A 10,559-nucleotide genomic window follows, 5' to 3' on the forward strand; every position below is an offset into this window, starting at 1 on the left:
GGAGAATGGAGAAGATTCCGGCAGCTCCGGTGTAGACGGCTCAGCGGTGACAGGAGAAGAATGGAGGAGATTCCGGCAGCTCCGGTGTAGACGGCTCAGCGGTGACTGGAGGAGAATGGAGGAGATTCCGGCAGCTCCGGTGTAGACGGCTCAGCGGTGACAGGAGGAGAATGGAGGAGATTCCGGCAGCTCCGGTGTAGACGGCTCAGCGGTGACAGGAGGAGAATGGAGGAGATTCCGGCAGCTCCGGTGTAGACGGCTCAGCGGTGACAGGAGGAGAATGGAGGAGATTCCGGCAGCTCCGGTGTAGACGGCTCAGCGGTGACAGGAGAAGAATGGAGGAGATTCCGGCAGCTCCGGTGTAGACGGCTCAGCGGTGACAGGAGGAGAATGGAGGAGATTCCGGCAGCTCCGGTGTAGACGGCTCAGCGGTGACAGGAGGAGAATGGAGGAGATTCCGGCAGCTCCGGTGTAGACGGCTCAGCGGTGACAGGAGGAGAATGGAGGAGATTCCGGCAGCTCCGGTGTAGACGGCTCAGCGGTGACGGGAGGAGAATGGAGGAGATTCCGGCAGCTCCGGTGTAGACGGCTCAGCGGTGACAGGAGGAGAATGGAGGAGATTCCGGCAGCTCCGGTGTAGACGGCTCAGCGGTGACAGGAGGAGAATGGAGGAGATTCCGGCAGCTCCGGTGTAGACGGCTCAGCGGTGACAGGAGGAGAATGGAGGAGATTCCGGCAGCTCCGGTGTAGACGGCTCAGCGGTGACGGGAGGAGAATGGAGGAGATTCCGGCAGCTCCGGTGTAGATGGCTCAGCGGTGACAGGAGGAGAATGGAGGAGATTCCGGCAGCTCCAGTGTAGACGGCTCAGCGGTGACAGGAGGAGAATGGAGGAGATTCCGGCAGCTCCGGTGTAGACGGCTCAGCGGTGACAGGAGGAGAATGGAGGAGATTCCAGCAGCTCCAGTGTAGACGGCTCAGCGGTGACAGGAGGAGAATGGAGGAGATTCCGGCAGCTCCGGTGTAGACGGCTCAGCGGTGACAGGAGGAGAATGGAGGAGATTCCGGCAGCTCCGGTGTAGACGGCTCAGCGGTGACAGGAGGAGAATGGAGGAGATTCCGGCAGCTCCGGTGTAGACGGCTCAGCAGGTACAGGAGGAGAATGGAGGAGATTCCGGCAGCTCCGGTGTAGACGGCTCAGCGGTGACAGGAGGAGAATGGAGGAGATTCCGGCAGCTCCGGTGTAGACGGCTCAGCGGTGACAGGAGGAGAATGGAGGAGATTCCGGCAGCTCTGGTGCAGACGGCTCAGCGGTGACAGGAGGAGAATGGAGGAGATTCCGGCAGCTCCGGTGTAGACGGCTCAGCGGTGACAGGAGGAGAATGGAGGAGATTCCGGCAGCTCCGGTGTAGACGGCTCAGCTGTGACAGGAGGAGAATGGAGGAGATTCCAGCAGCTCCGGTGTAGACGGCTCAGCGGTGACAGGAGGAGAATGGAGGAGATTCCGGCAGCTCCGGTGTAGACGGCTCAGCGGTGCATGGAGCAGATTGGAGGTGTTCAAGCGCATTTTAAGTTTACTCAACAACATTTAGGCTATGTGCACACTTTGCGGATTCCACTGCAGATTTTTCCGCAGCGGAATTCCAAAATCCGCAGTGAAAACCCATCGCGGTTTTTACTGCGGATTTATCGTGGTTTTTACTGCGGATTCTTATGCGGTTTTTCATCTGCATTTTCCTATTGGAGCAGGTGAAAATCTGCAGAAAAGAAGTGACATGCTGCGGAATGTAATCTGCTGCGTTTCCACGCGTTTTTTTCGCAGCATGTGCACAGCGTTTTTTGATTCCCATAGGTTTACATTGTACTGTAAACTCATGGGAAACTGCTGCGGATCCGCAGCAAAATCCGCAAAGTGTGCACATAGCCTTAGGCAAGCCTGTGAAATATTGGGAGTAAATAGTGTGGTGATATGAGACCAAAATCACATTCTGTGGATGCCATAAGTCATGCCATGTTTGTAGCCCAAAAGGCACTACATATCACGCCAACACTATACCAACAGTGAAGTTTTGAGGTGGGAACATCATAGTGTTGGTAAAAAAAAACCCAATGATATCCTCCAGCAGTAGCCAAAAAAAATTATATATTAGATGTATACGTATATACTTTTTTCTTGCCATAATACAAATTCTAACAGTCTATTCAGTAGGACTATCAGCTGTGTATCCACCAGACTTCTGCACAACACAACTGATGGTCCCAACCCCATTTATAAGGCAAGAAATCCCACTTATTAAACCTGACAGGGCTCACCTGTGAAGTGAAAACCATCCCCGGTGACTACCTCTTGAAGCTCATCAAGAGAATGCCAAGAGTGTGCAAAGCAGTCATCAAAGCAAAAGGTGGCTACTGTGAAGAACCTAGAATATGCAGCGCCCCCACTGCCGCAGGGCCGAGGGGTACCCGGTACCGGGCCTGTAAGTCTCTGCTCTGGGGTTGTCACGGTGGCTAGGCCCGATCCGTGACCCTGCTGAGGGGCGTACAGTGATAGATGTGGGTAGATGATGGTGGTGGTGATGCCGTAGTGGTGCGGTGCAGTAAATAACGAGGACACCAGGTTGCAGTCTCTTTACCTCTTTACTGAAGATCTCTGGGTCCTCAGTCCGGAGTCCAGATAGCCAGGCTGCGCAAGTCCGGCCGGTCCAATGGCACCTCCGGAGTTCTCTTAGCAGGTGGAAATCTGTGCCTTCCTTCTAGCGCTAGGTGTTGCGGTCCTTCCCTGCTGTGCTTACGGAAAGTCCCCCACAACTGTTGTGTCTGTTTCTTAAGTTCCCTCACAACTCGATTAGATGATGTTCTGCTAATCCTCCGTCCCTCCCTGTTGTTCTGGTTGGGACGGCACCCTTTTAACGGGTAGGCTCGGAGCTCTTCCGGGACCCTAGAGTCGCCCCTCTCCACAAGTTGCCCCCCAAGACTGCATAGGTGATTTAAGTGAGACAGCCCGCCTTAGACTGACTGTCCTGCCGCTGTTTAGAGTATTGCTTGAAGCTGAATATTGTAATACTTCCTCGGCGTTCCAGCCGCCGGTTGTGCGCCTCAGTAGGGTGTTGCCTCGGTCTTACAGCACGACCCCTACTGGTATTCTCCTTCTTGCGTTGATCTCGTTTCTCACTCAGCACAATCTATCTCGCTTCCAATCCCTCCTTGGGCACCGCCGCTATACTGAGCAGGCACGGTCCCGTTGCCTTCTCTCAAGTTGCCAAGTCTCTGTCAGGATCCCACCCCTGACAGAGACCCTACCGAATCTTCTCCCGCAACACCCTCTGCCACAAGGTGTTGCCTGGTTCCAACTCAGTCAGCTTCTGATCTAACTTCCTGCCTGACCCCCAGTTTACCCACTATGGTGGGGAGTGGCCTAATGAATAGCACCCTTAGCTCCCCCCGGAGGCCCGGCTGTGAAATGTATTGGTGTCTGTGATACCTGATCAGATGAACTCCTTCAGTGCCATCGGACGTACCACAGCTCCCCTTAGTGGCGGAGCCACAGTACTGCAACGACCAGGACTCTGGGGCGCTGCACTCCCCCCCGGTTAAATCCAGTACTCCGGGACTGGGAAGAAAACAACAATACAGTTTAGCAAAAAGACATACAATTTTGTTGAGTGCAATAACAATAAGTATACTTGAACAGAGCTTCCCTTTATGGGAGGTGAGGACACTTGAACGTTACAAACATGGTTAAATATCTTAGCAACATGCTATAAATAACTTCTCTTACCCAACCGGGTATTCTACTTAGTACAAATTCTTGAACAATAATTTAACATTGCCTTTAAGGACGTACACTCTGAATCCGCTAAAGACCTTCTTATAATCACATTATAAGGCAATTTAACTTTTACATTATCCTTCTTTAAATCTGCAGGACCGCCTGTCCTAACGGCACCAGACCTACTGACTCTCCTTTCTTACAGGACCGCTCCTTTCAGCCCGAGCCTTCTGTCTTTTCAACTACTATACACAGTATGGAACATAACATTACTTTCAGTTTAAGAGCGCTGAGCCATCTCTATATGGCTCCTAGGAGGACTCAGGGTTCACCTTCTGTCCTCGTTGTCTATCAAGATTATCAAACATTTTCTATAGAACATTAAACCTTCTCATTTTCTTACTGACATGCATGCTGGACACTACGTCTACCCCTACGGGCCCACTGCATCCTTCTTCTAGCTTTTACTTTCAGGGAACATTATCAGCATTTCTTTACAATTAACTAGTTGGATACACATAACTTTCTCATGCAAATATTATCATCACTTTCTTTTCGTCAAAACATTATTGCCACCTGTCTTAAAGCAATATCACCATTTAAGTGCAACGAATGAACATCCCCTTTAAGAGGGGACCAAGTCTCTATGAGGTAGCATATTTTCTCAAGCTACCAGTCCATACTCAGCAAAGGCTCCGGTGTGGTATCTTCACAAAGAGTCTCTTGTTAAGTAAAACCAGTAGGGAGCACCTTTAAGAAGGTGCAAACTATTTACAGAGAGTTTGTATCATGCACTGTTCATGATTGCGGCAGTTCTGGAAACTTGTGTAAAACTTAGAAAAAGCAAACAAAACAATAGGGATCCCGGGTCAACAAAGGGATCCCTTTAAGAGTTAACCCTGAACGGGTTTAGCAGCAAAACAGTAGAACAGTAACTATTTACATTTTCGTGGTATCGAGGTTTATCCCTCCAAGTCTGGGGGTGGCTTCCGCGGGTACCGCCCTCCTCCTGCCACTACATAAAGGGCGTCTGCACCCTGGATAGGGGTCTGGGTACTCACGGTTCTCCTTGGAGTAATGGTCCGCAAACATTTGGCACACAGGGAGATTGGGGCAATGACCGCTGGTCCCGGTACGTCATCGGAGGGTGGTGTGGTCACTTCCGGCTTGTATTTACGCACGTGCAGGGCATACCACCCTTTGTCTCCCCAGTGGCGGGTATACCGAACTCGGTCCCCCGGGTAGAGATCCCGACCTGGGTGTCCTTCAATGAGGTGCGCCTCCACATCCCGCCGATTTACAAACACCTCCAAGGCGAGACCGGGCTCCTTAATGAAGCCCCAACCCCCCTGCAGCCGGAAGGTGCTGATCACGCCATAGCGCTGTGGGCCCCAGTTCTCCTCGGCAGCCTGCCGGATCTGGGCTTTAGCTTGAAGGTCCTTCTCCCGCTCTGCCTGGCGTCGGAGCTCCTTCTTGCGGGCCCACTCCTCTTCCTGCTGGCGCAGCTGCTGCCGGTATTCCCTCTGGCGGATGACCTCGATACTCTCCCCTTCCTCCTGGGCGTCCCCTGGGAATCCAATCAGATTGCTGGTGGCAGCGCGGGTCCACTTGAAGGTCACCCACTCTCCCTGGAGCTTCACGGGCTGCTCGGTGGGTCGCAGGGGGCTGTCGGCCGTCTGCAGAGTCTCCCAGGGCCTTTCGCATTCAATGCGGCTACACACCCGTCCGGGTGGTGGTGGTGAGTCCACATCCACCAGCAGGGGCTCTTCAGTCTCCGCACCGGGGTCGGCGCCGTTACCGGCTTCTGGTGCATCTCTGGTGCCGGTCCCCTCTGCTATCGACTGCGGGGTCGGGGCCTGGTGCTGGTACGGCCCCTCGCTGGGGGTGGTCGCTTTGCTGGCACAGACTCCGGAGCTGCCGGCACAGCTCCTCTACCTCCGCCCCGAGGATTTCCTGGTCTGCGCAGTCTGGTAAGAGCTCCCTCGGTTCCGATTGGCGGGGTCTGGTACGGGTCTTCTCCCCCTCTCCTGGGTGACTTCCGTGCTCCATGCTGCCAATCGGATTCTGCCTCGTGGCATCCAGAAGTTCTTGCTCCTCCCCGTCCGGAGGGCGGCCTCTCTCTCCTCCACCATCCCACACTAGGAGGCGGGCCCTTCTCATTGATGAGCATATCTTCTGGACATAGTAGTATCTGTGAGGAGCGGGCTCCATCTTCGCGCCACTCTTCCAGGCTACGCCCACGATGACACGCCCCATCCTTCCTGCGCGCCACATAGTACCGTAATGGCGGCGGTTTTGGCGGGGAATTTCGTAGCACAGTCTTTGCAGCATAATACAGCCCTAGCACAATAAATCACAGTTCCAAGGCACACATGACCTGATTTTTCAGGCTTAAGTACATCCTGTTCGTGACGCCAAGTTGTAGCGCCCCCACTGCCGCAGGGCCGAGGGGTACCCGGTACCGGGCCTGTAAGTCTCTGCTCTGGGGTTGTCACGGTGGCTAGGCCCGGTCCGTGACCCTGCTGAGGGGCGTACAGTGATAGATGTGGGTAGATGATGGTGGTGGTGATGCCGTAGTGGTGCGGTGCAGTAAATAACGAGGACACCAGGTTGCAGTCTCTTTACCTCTTTACTGAAGATCTCTGGGTCCTCAGTCCGGAGTCCAGATAACCAGGCTGCGCAAGTCCGGCCGGTCCAATGGCACCTCCAGAGTTCTCTTAGCAGGTGGAAATCTGTGCCTTCCTTCTAGCGCTATGTGTTGCGGTCCTTCCCTGCTGTGCTTACAGAAAGTCCCCACAACTGTTGTGTCCGTTTCTTAAGTTCCCTCACAACTCGATTAGATGATGTTCTTCTAATTCTCCGTTCCTCCCTGATGTTACGGTTAGAACGGCACCCGTTTGACGGGTAGGCTCGGAGCTCTTCCGGGACCCTAGAGTCGCCCCTCTCCACTAGTTGCCCCCCAAGACTGCATAGGTGATTTAGGTGAGACAGCCCGCCTTAGACTGACTGTCCTGCCGCTGTTTGGAGTATTGCTTGAAGCTGAATATTGTAATACTCCCTCGGCGTTCCGGCCGCCGGTTGTGCGCCTCAGTAGGATGTTGTCTCGGTCTTACAGCACGACCCCTACTGGTATTTCTCCTTCTTGCGTTGATCTCGTTTCTCACTCAGCACAATATATCTCGCTTCCAATCCCTTCTTGGGCACCGCCGCTATACTGAGCAGGCACGGTCCCGTTGCCTTCTCTCAAGTTGCCAAGTCTCTGTCAGGATCCCACCCCTGACAGAGACCCTACCGAATCTTCTCCCGCAACACCCTCTGCCACAAGGTGTTGCCTGGTTCCAACCCAGTCAGCTTTCTGTCTAACTTCCTGCCTGACCCCCAGTTTTACCAGAGTGTGAGGAGTGGCCTAATGAATAGAACCCTTAGCTCCCCCCGGAGGCCCGGCGGTGAAATGTATTGGTGTCTGTGATACCTGATCAGATGAACTCCTTCAGTGCCATCGGACGTACCACAGCTCCCCTTAGTGGCGGAGCCACAGTACTGCAACGACCAGGACTCTGGGGCGCTGCAAATATAAGACATATTTTCAGTTGTCTCACACTTTTTTGTTAAGTATATAATTCCACATGTGTTAATTCATAGTTTTGATGCCTTCAGTGTGAATGTACAATTTTCATAGTCATGAAAATACAGAAAAATCTTTAAATGAGAAGGTGTGTCCAAACTTTTGGCTGTACTGTAGCTTTGGGGACTTGTGGTGCCGTCACCGAAGCTGCGCCACCTCGTAGCATAAACTCATTTGAACTGTATCGTGAGAAAATATTCAGAAAAATTCCCACGCTACAGTTCATATGAGTTTATGCCAGCAGGGAGCGCAGCTTCGGTGATGGTACTGCAAGTCCCCGAAGCTACGTTACCGTCATTTCATTCATGTGTATATATATATGTGTGTGTGTGTGTGTGTGTATATATATATATATATATATATATATATATATATAATCTATATACCGTATTTTCCGGCGTATAAGACGACTTTTTAACCCCTGAAAATCTTCTTAAAAGTCGGGGGTCGTCTTATACGCCGGGAATCGTCTTGTACGCCGGGTGTATATGGTGGGTGGGTGGATGGTGGGGGGGAAGTGATCCTGATGACGACGAGGGGGCGTCTCACAGGAAAGTGAGTATCCCCCATTACCTTATCGTAGCGCTGCAGCGTGGGGTCTCTGTGCTGGGAGCGGCGGCTGCTGTGCTGTGGGGCGGCGGCTCCTCTTCTGCAGTGTGGGGCCTCTGGTGCTGTGGGGCGGCGGCCTATCTTCATGCAGTCGGGGCTCCTCCGGCATCTCCTTAAAGCCTGGAGGCCCCGCCGGCAACTCCATCGGTACAATGTGGTGGCCTCCGGGAAAATGGCCGCTGCTCAGATTCAGATCTCGTGTCCCGAGATTCCGGGAGAGATCTGAATCTGAGCATGCGCAGCCCCCAGCGGCCATTTTCCCGGAGGCCACCGCATCGCACCTATTGAGCTGCCTCCGGGAAAATGGCCGCTGCATTGCACCGATGGAGTTGCCGGCGGGGCCTCCAGGCCTTAAGGAGATGCCGGAGGAGCCCCAACTGCATAAAGATACGCCGCCGCCACCCCACAGCACAGAGGCCCCACACTGCAGAAGAGGAGCCGCCGCACCACAGCACAGCAGCTGCCGCTCCCAGCACAGAGGCCCCCACGCTGCAGCGCTACGATAAGGTAATGGGGGATACTCACTTTCCTGTGAGACGCCCCCTCGTCGTCATCAGGATCACTCCCCCCCCCCCCCCCCCCCAAAAGGCACATATTCACCGGCCCTATAAGACGACAAACGGTGTATAAGAAGACCCCCGACTTTTAAGAAGATTTTATATTTTAACTGGTAAAGTTGGGGGGTCGTCTTATACGCCGGAAAATACGATATATATATATACACACATACATACATATAGACTGTATATATGTTTTCAGGAATATTTGAGCCCATGGATCCATGATATGTCCATTTTGCAAGTCGGCGAGAAAATCTCGCCGTATGGATGTCATACAGATGCCATAAGGATGCACACGGATACTTTTTGGAGAAAAAAAATCGCATCCTCGCATTGAATACGGATCACTGTTCAGGAACTTTTCTGCGTATCTCGGCCGTAAAAAACGGACCGTATTTTTACATGTTATGTCTGACCCCGGCCTTACCTTTGTAATGTCCTGCTCGTGAACATAAACAGCAGCTCATCATAGAATGGACATTTCTTTTTAGGTGGTGATGAGCAACTCTTGGAATATTTTGCATGGAATTTGTTAAACCGATCTCTTACACACCGCCACCTTTGTTGAATGCCACAAGCTGAAATACAACCCACTATGATCATTCTCAGTCCATTTAAAAAAAAAATATTATTAATTTTTAAACAACTTTAAAAAATAATTACCAATTTGCAACTGAAGTGTACTTGTGAATGATTCCCACTCTGGATACAGGTCTCGGTAGATTCTTGTCCAGCAATCGTCACGATGATATTTATCTTTATAGCCATCAGACACCGCTTCCCATAGAGGTGGCATGTCCTTTACCTACAACGTGTACCATAATATCATTACATACTATATTCCAATATATATATATATATAAAAATATAAGTGAAAATAAAAAAATTATATATACAGTAATACCAATCATGTTGTTTAGTAACGATCAAGTGTCAGCCAGATACCCTCATTAATAACATGATACATAAAGAGTTAAATAAAGACACACACACACACCAGCCAATGTAGGAGCATTAACATAATTAACCTACATATGCTGGAACAAAACAGCAACTGTCAGAAATCTGCGTGAAATGCAATATCTGTTTATTCCCCCCCCCCCCTAAAAAAAAATAGCGTGGGCTCCCGCATAATTTTCAGAACCAATCAATCAAATAAAGCAGCACTCTGTAGTGCTATAGCATGCAAACATGAAATATGAAAATTGAATTGCATTACTGCACCAGAAATAGGAAAAATTGAGAATGCTTAGTGCATAAATTGGCCAATTCATGTACCTGGCAGCCACGTTAGGCCGGGGGTCACACTTGAGAGTGCAATGCGAGAAACTTGCACGAGTCTCTTGCATCAATACCCTGCACTGCCGCCGGCACTCCTATGGGGAGTACATCATATTATATAGAATCTGCCTATGGGGAGTACATTATACTATATAGAGTCTGCCTATGGGGAGTGAATTATACCATATTGAGAACTATCTGGTGCATTATACTATATGGAGGCTATCTAAGGGGTCATTATACAGTGTAGAGATTACAGTGAGGGGCCATCATACAGTGTTGCAGCCATCAAACAGTTTGAGGGATATTAAGGGGTCAGTATATATATATGGTGGGCCATTTATAAAGTTGGATCCAAAATGGCCGCCATGGTCACCACCCATCTTGAAAAGTTTTCCCCCTCCCACATACTAATGTGCCACAAACAGGAAGTTGATACCACCAATCATTCCCGTTTTATTTAGGTGTATCCATGACCATGCTGTGCAATGAGAGGGCATTACACTGTGTGCAGGAGGGCATCATACCGTGTATAGGGGAGCTGTACAGGGGAGGAAGGCTCAGGACATTATTAAATATAAAGTGGGCACTTTTAGGGGAACTCAGGTTACTGTGACTGTCAAAGGGGCACAATATGGGCACTGTTTTCTAGGGCACTTGCACCTGACATTACTATGTTATAGAGGGTTGCTTCAGAATTTAGAGGGCACAGAGAAC

Source organism: Ranitomeya variabilis, chromosome 1 (assembly GCF_051348905.1).
Source record: "Ranitomeya variabilis isolate aRanVar5 chromosome 1, aRanVar5.hap1, whole genome shotgun sequence".
NCBI lineage: Eukaryota > Metazoa > Chordata > Amphibia > Anura > Dendrobatidae > Ranitomeya > Ranitomeya variabilis.